This window comes from Pelodiscus sinensis, chromosome 24 (assembly GCF_052426305.1).
Source record: "Pelodiscus sinensis isolate ZL-2025 chromosome 24, ASM5242630v1, whole genome shotgun sequence".
NCBI classification, from domain to species: domain Eukaryota; kingdom Metazoa; phylum Chordata; order Testudines; family Trionychidae; genus Pelodiscus; species Pelodiscus sinensis.
In genome coordinates this window covers 5691852-5702386 of record NC_143075.1, presented here as the reverse complement: position 1 = coordinate 5702386, position 10535 = coordinate 5691852, and the positions used below count along the sequence as shown (strand labels likewise).

Sequence of the window (10535 nt, the reverse complement as noted above, 5' to 3'; positions counted from 1 at the left end):
AGTAGTTGAGACCCCACTACCTGAAAGAAGATGATAAATTGGAGGGAGAAACTGTCATCTCTTATGAGCCTTCTGAAAAATAGCACTTAAAAATTCACCCATCAAATATCTGTGAGCTGCAGAGTCAGAATTATTGGCATGGATTATTTTGGTAATCATTTCAAATAATAAAATCAAGATGCACAGGATCAGTTTAAAGGGTATCCAGAAGGCCCTGTTTAGCAAAATATTTAAGCACGTGCATAACTTTGTGCACAGGAATAGTTGCATTGGGGTCACTAAGAATAATTGCATGCTTGTGTACCTTGACCAAGCAGGGCCAAATAGAAGAAGATGACATCACTGGATACAGATGATTTACTTAGCTCTGCTTATTGCCATCTGGTCACTGTAGCAGCTTATGTGAAACTACAGGGTGGTCTCAGTCATAGAATAATCGAATTGGAAGGGACCTCAGACTTCCTCTTATAACTGAAATCAATGTAAGGATTTGGCTGTCCCAGGAAAATGGGATGTGCTTGGAATGGGATTACTTCTTATAAAACCAAACAGAAAAGAGACAGAATCACCAAAGCGAGTACACTCCTCAAAACTGACATAACTGGGCGAATGTTGAAACCGAACCAAGAAGAGCCAGAAAAATAGGATGAACTTGGAATAGGATTGCTTCTCAATATGCTTTAGAAAAGAGATAAATGGAGACATTTGGAGTGGTGCTCTCTTTTGGCACAGCTAAGTCAATGCTTACGGTTTGAAAACTATAAGATAGAGTCATTGGAATCCAAATTGACTATACCCCTTTTTTGTTAAAACATAGCGAATTATAAGAGGTTATAGGGATAAAGAAAAAATACACTTGATGGAATTTCCATTTTAAAAAATTACTAAAAAAAATTAAATAGAAACATTTTAACAATCTCTCTTTTTAAGAAATTCGAACTAAAAATTACCTTCATAAAAATAACACTGTATTTTTGAAAAATACAATTGTTTAAATAAAGCAGGTACACATTCCTTTTATTTTCCAAAATAAACCTTTATTGAGTTATGGATTTGAGCAATGCCAGGTAAATCTGATGGTGTGTGTGTGTGTGGTTTCAGCTGATATTTTGGCTGTGTGTGTGTGTGTGTGTGTGTGTGTGTGTGTGTGTGTGCAGTTTCAACTGATATTTTGGCAGTGTGTGTGTGTGTGTGTGTGTGTGTGTGTGTGTGTGTGTGCAGTTTCAACTGATATTTTGGCTGTGTGTGTGTGTGCGTGCATGTGTATGTGTGTGTGTGTGTGTGTGTGTGTGTGTGTGTGTGTATGTGTGTGTGTGTGTGCGTGTGCAGTTTCAACTGATATTTTTGCAGTGTGTGTGGTTTCAGCTGATATTTTGTCTGTGTGTGTGCATGCATGCATGTGTGTGTGTGTGTGTGTGTGTGTGTGTGTGTGTGTGTGTGTGCGTGTGCAGTTTCAACTGATATTTTGGCAGTGTGTGTGGTTTCAGCTGATATTTTGTCTGTGTGTGCGCGTGCGTGTGTGTGTGTGTGTGTGTGTGTGTGGTTTCAGCAGATATGTTGGCAGGCTGTTGACCTTCTAAAACTCACTCAAGTTTTTCTTCTTTACTTTGACATTGACAAAGCTATTAAGTTGGTCACGGATTTTATGGGCCGGCACCAGCCGAAGATTTTTTTAAGCAATTAGGTTGTGACACTTAAAGTCATTAAGCAGCCGGTCTGAGACAGAGAGCAAACTTTCTGTGCACTTCACTACCCTCTTGCTCATGCTTACTGAGTTGGCACCGCGGACTCTCGGAGTGAGAAAGTGGCTTAGGGAATTGAGGCAAGCCTCCGTCCAAATTGCCTCATCATCTCCTTCCAAATGTTTATTGCGAGGTCTTTTCGAAGCCTTAGCACAGCCTGCTGAATGTTTCCTGTTATTGTTTGTCTTGGATGATTCAAAGGGGAGACATCCGACTTCAGATTTTCCCAGTGTAACAGTGCTGTGGGGGCTCTGTTGTTTCACAGCTTTTTACCACTGCGGGAGGGGCTTTGAATGAACCTGCTGCTACCGCACTGTTCAGGTTGAGGATGTTGGCCCACATCTACACAAGTAGAAGAACAGCTTTGAAGGTATAAGGCACTGCGTGTCTGTTCCTGGCACATAATACTCAACTACACCAAAGCTGCAAGCATTTTAGCATCAGAGACAGACACATGGCGAGTTAAGACAAGCGATCCTGGTTTGTTTTTCTGCTCTCAGCAGTTGGGGCATGCTCCTTGGTTTCTGTATCAGCCGGCACCAGAAGTAGCAGCAGAGAATGTGAAACAGCCTTGCAGTCAACAAGCAAACACACAATATAGTGTGCCGTTTGCCATCCCTAGCCATGCTGCCCAAAGCACTGGGGCTGGCAGCATTAGTATCAGGGCTGGTAGTGTGGCAATTGTGCCAATCAGGTACTGGAGTAGCTGAGGCTTTGGGGAAGGGAGGAAAATGGGAGGGCCAGGGGCTAGCCACCCCGGCTCACTGCATTGGCCAGGATTTGGGCTGGCTCTTCCTGGCAAGGCTGTCTTGACCCTGCTCCCTGGTGGGGATCAGGAGGGCTGGAGTGAAGGGTCCTCTGGGTAAGATGTGGGCTGCAGCCTGTAGCATGTCCCCTTCTGACGAACAGCCTCCAATCAGCATTGAGCTGCCATTGTGTTAGGCACGTACCGAGCTGACCGTGCCCTGAAGAGCTCACAATCTAAGTACAGTAAAACTCCAAGGCTACGTCTACACTGCAGGCTTTTTGCGCAAGAACACTTGTTCTTGCGAAAAAATTTGTAGAGCGTCTACACTGCACGTGCGTTCTTGCGCAAGTAAATTTACAGTAAAGCGTCAGAAAACAGGGCTTCTTGCACAGGAGTTATTCCTCTCCCCATGAGGAATAAGCCCTCTTGCGCAAGAGCTCTTCCACAAGAAGGCAGTGTGGACGGGTAACAGGGGTTTCTTACGCAAGAAAGCCCTATGGCTAAAATGGCTATCAGAGCTTTTTTGCACAAGAGAGCATCCACACGGCCATAGACACTCTTGCACAAAAGCACAGCTCTTCCACAAAAGCACATGGCAGTGTGGATGCTCTCTCGTGGAAGTCCTTTTGCACAAGAACTCTTGCGCAAAACAGTTCTTGCACAAGAAGCCTGCAGTGTAGACGTAGCCCAATAGTCCTGCATCCAATTGTACGGCACCCTCGATAGTCCGGCATCAAAATGGCAAGAGCCTAGTGAGTGAGCTTCGGCAAAAAATGAGTCACAAGGCAGCAGTGGCAGCAGCTGAACCGAGCAAAAAGGGTAAAAAAGTGTTTAAAAAACTAAAACATTGCAGTATACTGTATACAGTATGTACAATAAAAAGGGTTAAAACACTTTACATACAGTATATACTGTCTACAGTATATATATAACGAGTTTATAGTACCTCCTGATACTCCGGCATATTCGAAAATCCAGCACCACCTAGGTCCCAAAGGTTCCGGATTATCGGAAGTCTACTGTAGATCACACAAAAGGTGGGTGAAAAAAAAATAGAAGCAAAGTGATTTGCCCAAGGTCACACATGAAGTCAGTGGCAGAGTCAGGATTCGCTCACAAAGCTCTAGCATCCCTACTGCAGGGCAGCAGTCACTGGACCACGTGGTCCTTCTGGGGACTTCCTTTGTGGTAAAGCCTCAGCCAGATCTAATAGACATACTTATATTTTCTTAGTAGTTTAACAGGAGATTTGGAAAATATTGGGCTGCGTTCAGAGCCAATCAGAACTTTGCCTAATATGTCAACAGAACTTGCACAAGTTTAGATAATGTATATGATATCGGTTTCATTTCTTTGCCTTCCTGGGATTCGAGGTAAATTAGTAAATGTTTGTATTGGGCTGGAATTGCTAAGGATAATTTCCATTCTTGATTTCAAACAGACCATGTATTCAGAGAGGCTGATTTTGTGATATGTACAACTGTAATGGAAGGAAAAGTTAGGGTAAGGATCATCAAAGAACCCATGTGATAGATTAATAGCCCAGCTGTGCAATTTCAAATTATTCTGATAATTCTAGAATTCCTTAGAGAGCCCAAACATCGAAAATCAAGGTAGCAGCCTGTATACAGAAATAGAGAACATCACCTAGGCTAGGACTAGACAACGCAGTTTTTCCAGTATCCCGGAAAAACTCTGCCACGTCCAGTGAACGCATCTACTCTTCTGCTTTTTTTTTTGCGGAAGAGCAGATGTGCTCTTTCGGAAGCCCTGTCCCATGAAGAAGAAGGGCTCTTCCGAAAGAGGAGGTTTTTCTGAAATTTGGCCCAGTGTAGGCGGGCCAAATTACGGAAAAGCCTCTTCTGACAAAACTATCAGAAAAAGGTACATAAATTGTGGAGCACAATTTACGTACCCTTTTCCGATAAAACGTTGTAGTCTAGATGTAGCCTGATTCCTGCATTTGTAAAGATCCCACAAATTGCTCTAGAGGGCGTCAGAGAGCTATTTCTCCAAAAGGACGGGCTAGTTTACAAATGCAGCACAAACAGGGACAAAATAGTCAATCAACGCTCACCCCCCAAACCCACTGTAAAGTGTGTTTGTGGAGAGGGGTGAGGGTTTGGCAGATGGTGAAGGCCCTACAAAACCTCTATCCCCCTCCCCTGCATCTCTGGCTCAGGCAGATTTTGCCTGTACTAAAATTGTGGGTGCTTTTCACAACTGCACACAAGATTACACAGTTCTGTTCTTCTTGCTCTTTCTGGAAGTTGATTTTGCTCGAATCAGGTTGCGGGTCATTAGGATAAGTTGTACCTGGGGCTTCTGTGCTTCCTGACTATTTTCTCAATTGCCTTTAGTCAAATCCACCTGCCACCCCCTCAAACATTTTGAGTTCATGCCCCCCCATCAGCAGGTTGCTGTGCGTGACAGTGGGCGTTCAGAGAGTCATGTGGGTTTCTCAGCTCTGCTTCACTAGTTAAATTGCAACAGGCCACATTTCCTCAACGGCTCAGCGTGCCCCATTGCAGTCGATGGCCAGGTAGGGCCAGGATTTCACCCGTTTCAATAGAGCGCCTCTCTCTATGGGACATTACCATCATTACTGGCAGGTCCCACTGCGTGCCAGCCTCCCCCCCGAACGGTGAGTGTGTATGTGTGTGTGTGGGAGGGGAGGGGGGCAGTGGCTGACAAGCAAGATAGATGTGCATGGGTTGTGGGTGAAGGTAGGGCTGGCAGACGCAAGCCCCCAACCCCACACTCAGCTCCACCCCTTCTTCCCAGGCCCCACCCCCATGGAAACCAAATCCCTACCCTCCAGCTCCACATGGAAGTGGGGCGGTGCACGACCCCAGTCTCCCCAGCCCCGGAGCTCAGGCAGGGAGGGCACTGAGGGGCAGCGACACTCCCAGTGCACCTACAGCAGGTGTTCTGGGGGGCGGAGTCTGGGCAGGGCCAGGCTGGCAGTTTGGGGAGGCCACGCCTTCCCCCGCCTCATGCACCCGCTGCCCCTGTAGGGGTGCAAGGCTGCTGGCAGCGGCAAGATGCAGAGTGTGGGATCACCACTCCCCCTGCTGGTCCCTGTGCAGCCCCCGCCACGAGCCGGCTCTCGCCAGCAGGGTCCTGCCCCTGTCCTATTCCCAGCCAGCACTGGCTGTGCACTGCGGTGGGTGGGGAGTGCAGGCAGGCACCAGGTGGCGGCGGGTCACATGTCGCCTCCCCTGCCCATCCCTGGTCCCTTTGTGTGCTCCGTCTCCCTGTCCTCTGTGCAGAGACCCAGCCCCTGGTAGGAGTGCTGCACTCGCCAAGGGCCACTAGTGTGTAGGGAGAGGGACAAGCAGTTTCCAGCCCATTCACAGCCCATTCACACTGCCTCTACAGCAGCCCCCACAGCAGGGGCCTGGCACCTTCTTCACTTGTGCCCCACCCTGGCAACGCAGGGCTGCTCCTTCCCTTCCCACCCAGAGTCACCTCTCTGGCCAGGTTCACTGCAGTCAGGGCTCCCTGGGCCTTGGTGCACAAGGCACCATTCGGGTTTAACCCCTTCTTGCCTGTGCAATCGCCTGGGGACAGGAGGCGGCTGGGTTATGTCGGTGGCCAGCAGCAGCCTGACGGTGTGAGTGCCTTTGGAAACTACGCGGGCAGGAAGGCAGAAGCTGCTTCCAGCCACAGGGGAGTGCAAAAGCAGAGAAGAGCTCCACAAAGACATGGGCCAGGTCATCCCTTCCCCTCTCTTCTCCCCCCAGCAGCAGGAAGCAGCTCCCGGCCCTTCCCTCCTAGAAGTTATCAAAACTTTTGCAAGTTCTGTTGCCATATTAGGCAAAGTTCTGGTTGGCTCTGAACTCATTAGCCCAATGAGTCTCCTGTTAAACTACTGAGAAAATGCAAATGTGTCTATTAGATCCGGCCAGGTCTTTACCACAAGGGAACTCCCCAGAGGGGCCATGTGGTTCAGTCACTGCAGTAAGGATGCTGGAGCCTTGTGGAACCCTGGCAGAAATCTGAGGGGGTGACCCTGTGTGACGTAGTGTGGGTACCTTGCTGGTTGCTGGGCTTGGGCTGTGGGTGACCCCCACTGGCTGCTGTCTGTACCACGGCCCAGCCAAGTACCTGTTCGACTGGTTACCTCCCAGGGAGAGGAACAAAGGAAGGTGGAACGCCACCCCTGGCTGGGGGGCAAGCCTGGAAGGGATGGTTAGTTGGTGTCTGTCTGGGATCATGGAGGAAACAGCCTAGGGAAAGGGCTGGAATTTAGGGGCCCTGTCTCCCCCATCTCAAGGGGGGCTGAGGCATCCTAGGCCTGCCCTGCAACCAGATTACATCCGTGCTGTGCTGTATCCTGGAGAAGCAATAAACTCCCTCTATTCTACTGGCTGGTGGAGTCTGTTCGTGCCACTACGGGGTGCAGGCAACGGGGAAACCCCAATGCGCTGTCACACCCTGTATGCCCCCACCCTGTGTTGCCTCAGGAAGGCACAATGCCCGGCACCAGGAAAGGCAGGTCCTTCCCGGCATGGAGGCTGGAGAGCACTGGGCGGGGACAGTTGAGTGGCTTTGTCACCCCTTTGTGAGAGAAGTGTATGGGACTGCACGTGTGTCACCTCTCCTTGTGTGTGTGTGTGTGGGGGGGGAGGACTGTGTGTCATCCCTCCCCACATGAACCCTAAGGCTTTAAAGATGAGGTAAATAAAAAGGATCCAACTATGCAGTATTTCTTTTTAACAGAGTTTCCGTCAACTTCCTGCTAATGCTGCTGAACTTGCCTGAGTAAGAAGACTTTTCCCAGGTGTCCTGTATTCTGCATAAGGAAACACGGTCACCCTCGTTTTCTGGCAAATCTAGCGCCTGATGCTGTTTCCCTAAGCTGCCTGGAGTCATGTGAAGAGGTACACATGCAAGATTTCCAACAGTTCAACTTTGGACTTCACGAACCATGAAAAAATTGGCCAACCTCACAAACATTTGCAGAAACGCAGACCCAAAGGAGGTGTGAACACAACCAGAGCTAAATGAGTGAAAAATCAAAGCATCTATTTATACAACCGTTTTTCCTGGATTCCCTCCTCGCGCCAAACCATAGAGAGTTTCACCTTTTTAAAACCACATGTGTCATTGTTAAAATTAAATGTAACCATCACCCTGCCATCAGACCTGTTTCCTTTTACTAATTGGCGTGTTGTACAATTCAAATGAACCATGCAAATAAAGGCAACGTTGTCCGAACTGGGACAGCCCTGCTGAGTGCTGGAGTTTGGCCCATGTGTTCATATCATGCTGTCTTTGGGAGGTCCCTGTCTGCTCCAATCTTCTGAGTCAACCGGACGTGAAACATTCCAGAATATCTTATGCTTTGTGTTTCCCTGCTCTCTCTGCCTGCCAACATCTCCGTTGAATCTTTCTTTCCACTGTATAACCTGGTGAACTTATATGTGTATGTACACACACACACACCCACACACACACAGACACACACACACACACACTTTGCAGCTCTTGACTAACATCCCTTTGAGAGTTGGAAAGCACTTCATTATTAATTATGATGCTTTAGTGTCTAGAGGTTTCATTGTGCAAGGCCCTGTAGAGAGAGGCCCTGCCCCAAAGAGCTTGCATTCCAATCAGACACGACCAATGGTGGGAGAACTGAGTCACAAGGAAGGGATAGGCCTGACTCCGCTCCCACAGAAATTGTTATTGGCTTCAGTCTGGCACGGTCATGGCCACAGTGAGTTGTTCAAGGCCCCACAGGAAGTCTGTGGCAAAATCAGGAATGGTACCCAGGGCAGTGCTGTAACCAGGCCCACTGATGGGAAGGCACAGGGGGCAATTTTCCCGGGGCCTGGCGATTAAAAGGTGCCCAGGACTCCTGGCCACTGCTGAGGGAGCAGTGGTGGCTGGAGCCCTGAGCCCTTTCAAGTGCCACCGGAGCACGGTCGCGGTGCTCTGGGCAGCTCTTAGGACTGCCTGCGGAGGGGACTTCATGGTCCGGCTGCCCTCGGCCCCACCCCTTCTGCCTGAGGCTCTGCCCCTTCTGCGAGTATGGAGCCACCTCCCCCCACCTCGCCCAGGGGCTCGGCATGGCTGTCAACTCTCCACAAGCCCATCTGCATATATTAATCAGGTAAGTCAATCCTCGCCCCCCCATCATTATCCCAGTTCACTTGTGGGGATACTGAAAGGCAGAGAGGCTGAGCGACTGGCTGAAGGGCCCCAGGGGAATGTTCACAGCCATGACAAAAATGCCAAAGCTCCCAACGTCCTGCCGAGTGCTCCAAGCACTTAGCCCCGTTGACTCCTTCCCTATATATCACTTACCAGATAGTCTGAACAATCTAAAGTGTTGGGGGATCCAGGTTCTCATATAGCAGGGGAGGAAGGGAGTATTCGCGCCAAGACTTCAGAGCACATGCCTACTCTTGGGACGGGGCCTTTCATCTTTCCACAGAGACAGGGCTTTGCACCTGAGTTCTCATTCGAAAGTCCCTTCCATAGGGTACATCTTCACTGGAAGGTATCCCGAAATAGCTAACCCATGACTACACACGCACCCATTATATAGAAATATTTTTGTGCTATTTCACCATCCTGGTATATCTCATTGCACGAGGGTTAAAGGATGGCTCGAACTAGCGCGTTATTTTGAGATTTGGTGCTGTGAAGACGAATCTATTTCAAAATAACTTATTTTGAAATTTGGCATAAGATACACAAGTTGTGTAGTGCAAATTGCGTATCTTATTTCGAGTTTAGGGCGCTGTGGAGACACACCCATAGTAAACTACACAACACTCCCTTTGTCCACCAGGGAATGGTACAAGGTGAGGCAGAGGGTGATGGGACTCCTAGTTCCAGGAATCTAGTCCTTCGGCCTCAGCAAGTTCATGTGTTTGCCCAAACCAGCCATGTCCAAGCCTGCCAAAGGCCGGTATTTGGGGAACTGTGCTGCTGGCAAAGGGAAGTGCCAGCTGGTTTCATAGAATCATAGAACATGAAAACTGGAAGGGACCTCGAGAGATCATTGAGTCCAGTCCCCTGCCCTCACGGCAGGACCAAACACCCGTCTAGATCATCTCTGACAGGTGTCTATCTAGATTGATCTTAAATATCTCCAGTGATGGAGATTCCACAACCTCCCTAGACAATTTATTCCTGTGTTTAACCACCTTGACAGTTAGGAAGTTTATTCTAATGTATAACCTCAACCTCCCTTGCGGCAATGTAAGCCCATTGCTTCTTGCCCTATCCCCAGAGGCTAAGGAGAACAATCCCCCTCCCCAATGACACCCTTTTAGATACCTGCAAATCACTATCATCCCCCCTCTTCGTCTTCTCTTTTCCAGACTAAACAGACCCAATTCTTTTAGTCTTCCTTCATAGGTCATATTTTCTAGACCTTTGATAATTTTTGTTGCTCTTTTCTGGACCTTCTCCAATTTCTCCACATTTTTCTTGAAATGTGGTACCCAGAACTGGACACAATGGCTGCGTCTAGACTGCAAGCCTCTTTTGAAAGAGAGCATCTAGACTATAAGCAGATGTTTCAAAAAAACGAGCCGCTTTTGTCTAGACACAGTTTGCATTCAATAGCACCTATTTTCGAAAGAGTACTTTTGAGAAAAAGGCATTATTCCTCGCAAAAGTAGGTTTACCGCGATCAAAAAAACTGCTGCGTTCTTTTGATTTACTTTTGAAAGAACATAGAGGCAGTCTAGATGCAGGTGAATTTTTTTTCGAAAAAAGGGCTACTTTTTTCGAAAAAATCCTGTAGTCTAAACACACCCAATACGCCAACTGAGGCCAAATCAGTGCAGATGGAGTGTAAGAATGACTTCTTGTGTCTTGCTCATAACACTCCTGTTAATACAGCCCAGAATCATGTTTGTTTTTTTGCAACAGTGTCCCACTGTTGACTCATGTTTACATAAATGTATAATTTAAATAATTACACAATGGTGTGATGGGGAGGGGGCGAAGTCTGCCAAATGCTGCTCAGATAATCACAGACAAATTACTTGGTGGCCCAATCATGGAGAAGACTGTGAGCC

The 10535-nt window shown here is 48.1% G+C and overlaps 1 long non-coding RNA gene across 1 annotated transcript; it reads left to right on the top strand.

Annotated features, from left to right (window-relative positions):
- Positions 1–5011: 5011 nt before the first annotated feature.
- LOC142819440 (uncharacterized) lies at positions 5012–7731 on the top strand. Its single transcript, XR_012897341.2, has 2 exons — positions 5012–5134; positions 7216–7731. It is a non-coding gene; the product is annotated as an uncharacterized LOC142819440 (long non-coding RNA).
- Positions 7732–10535: the final 2804 nt, after the last annotated feature.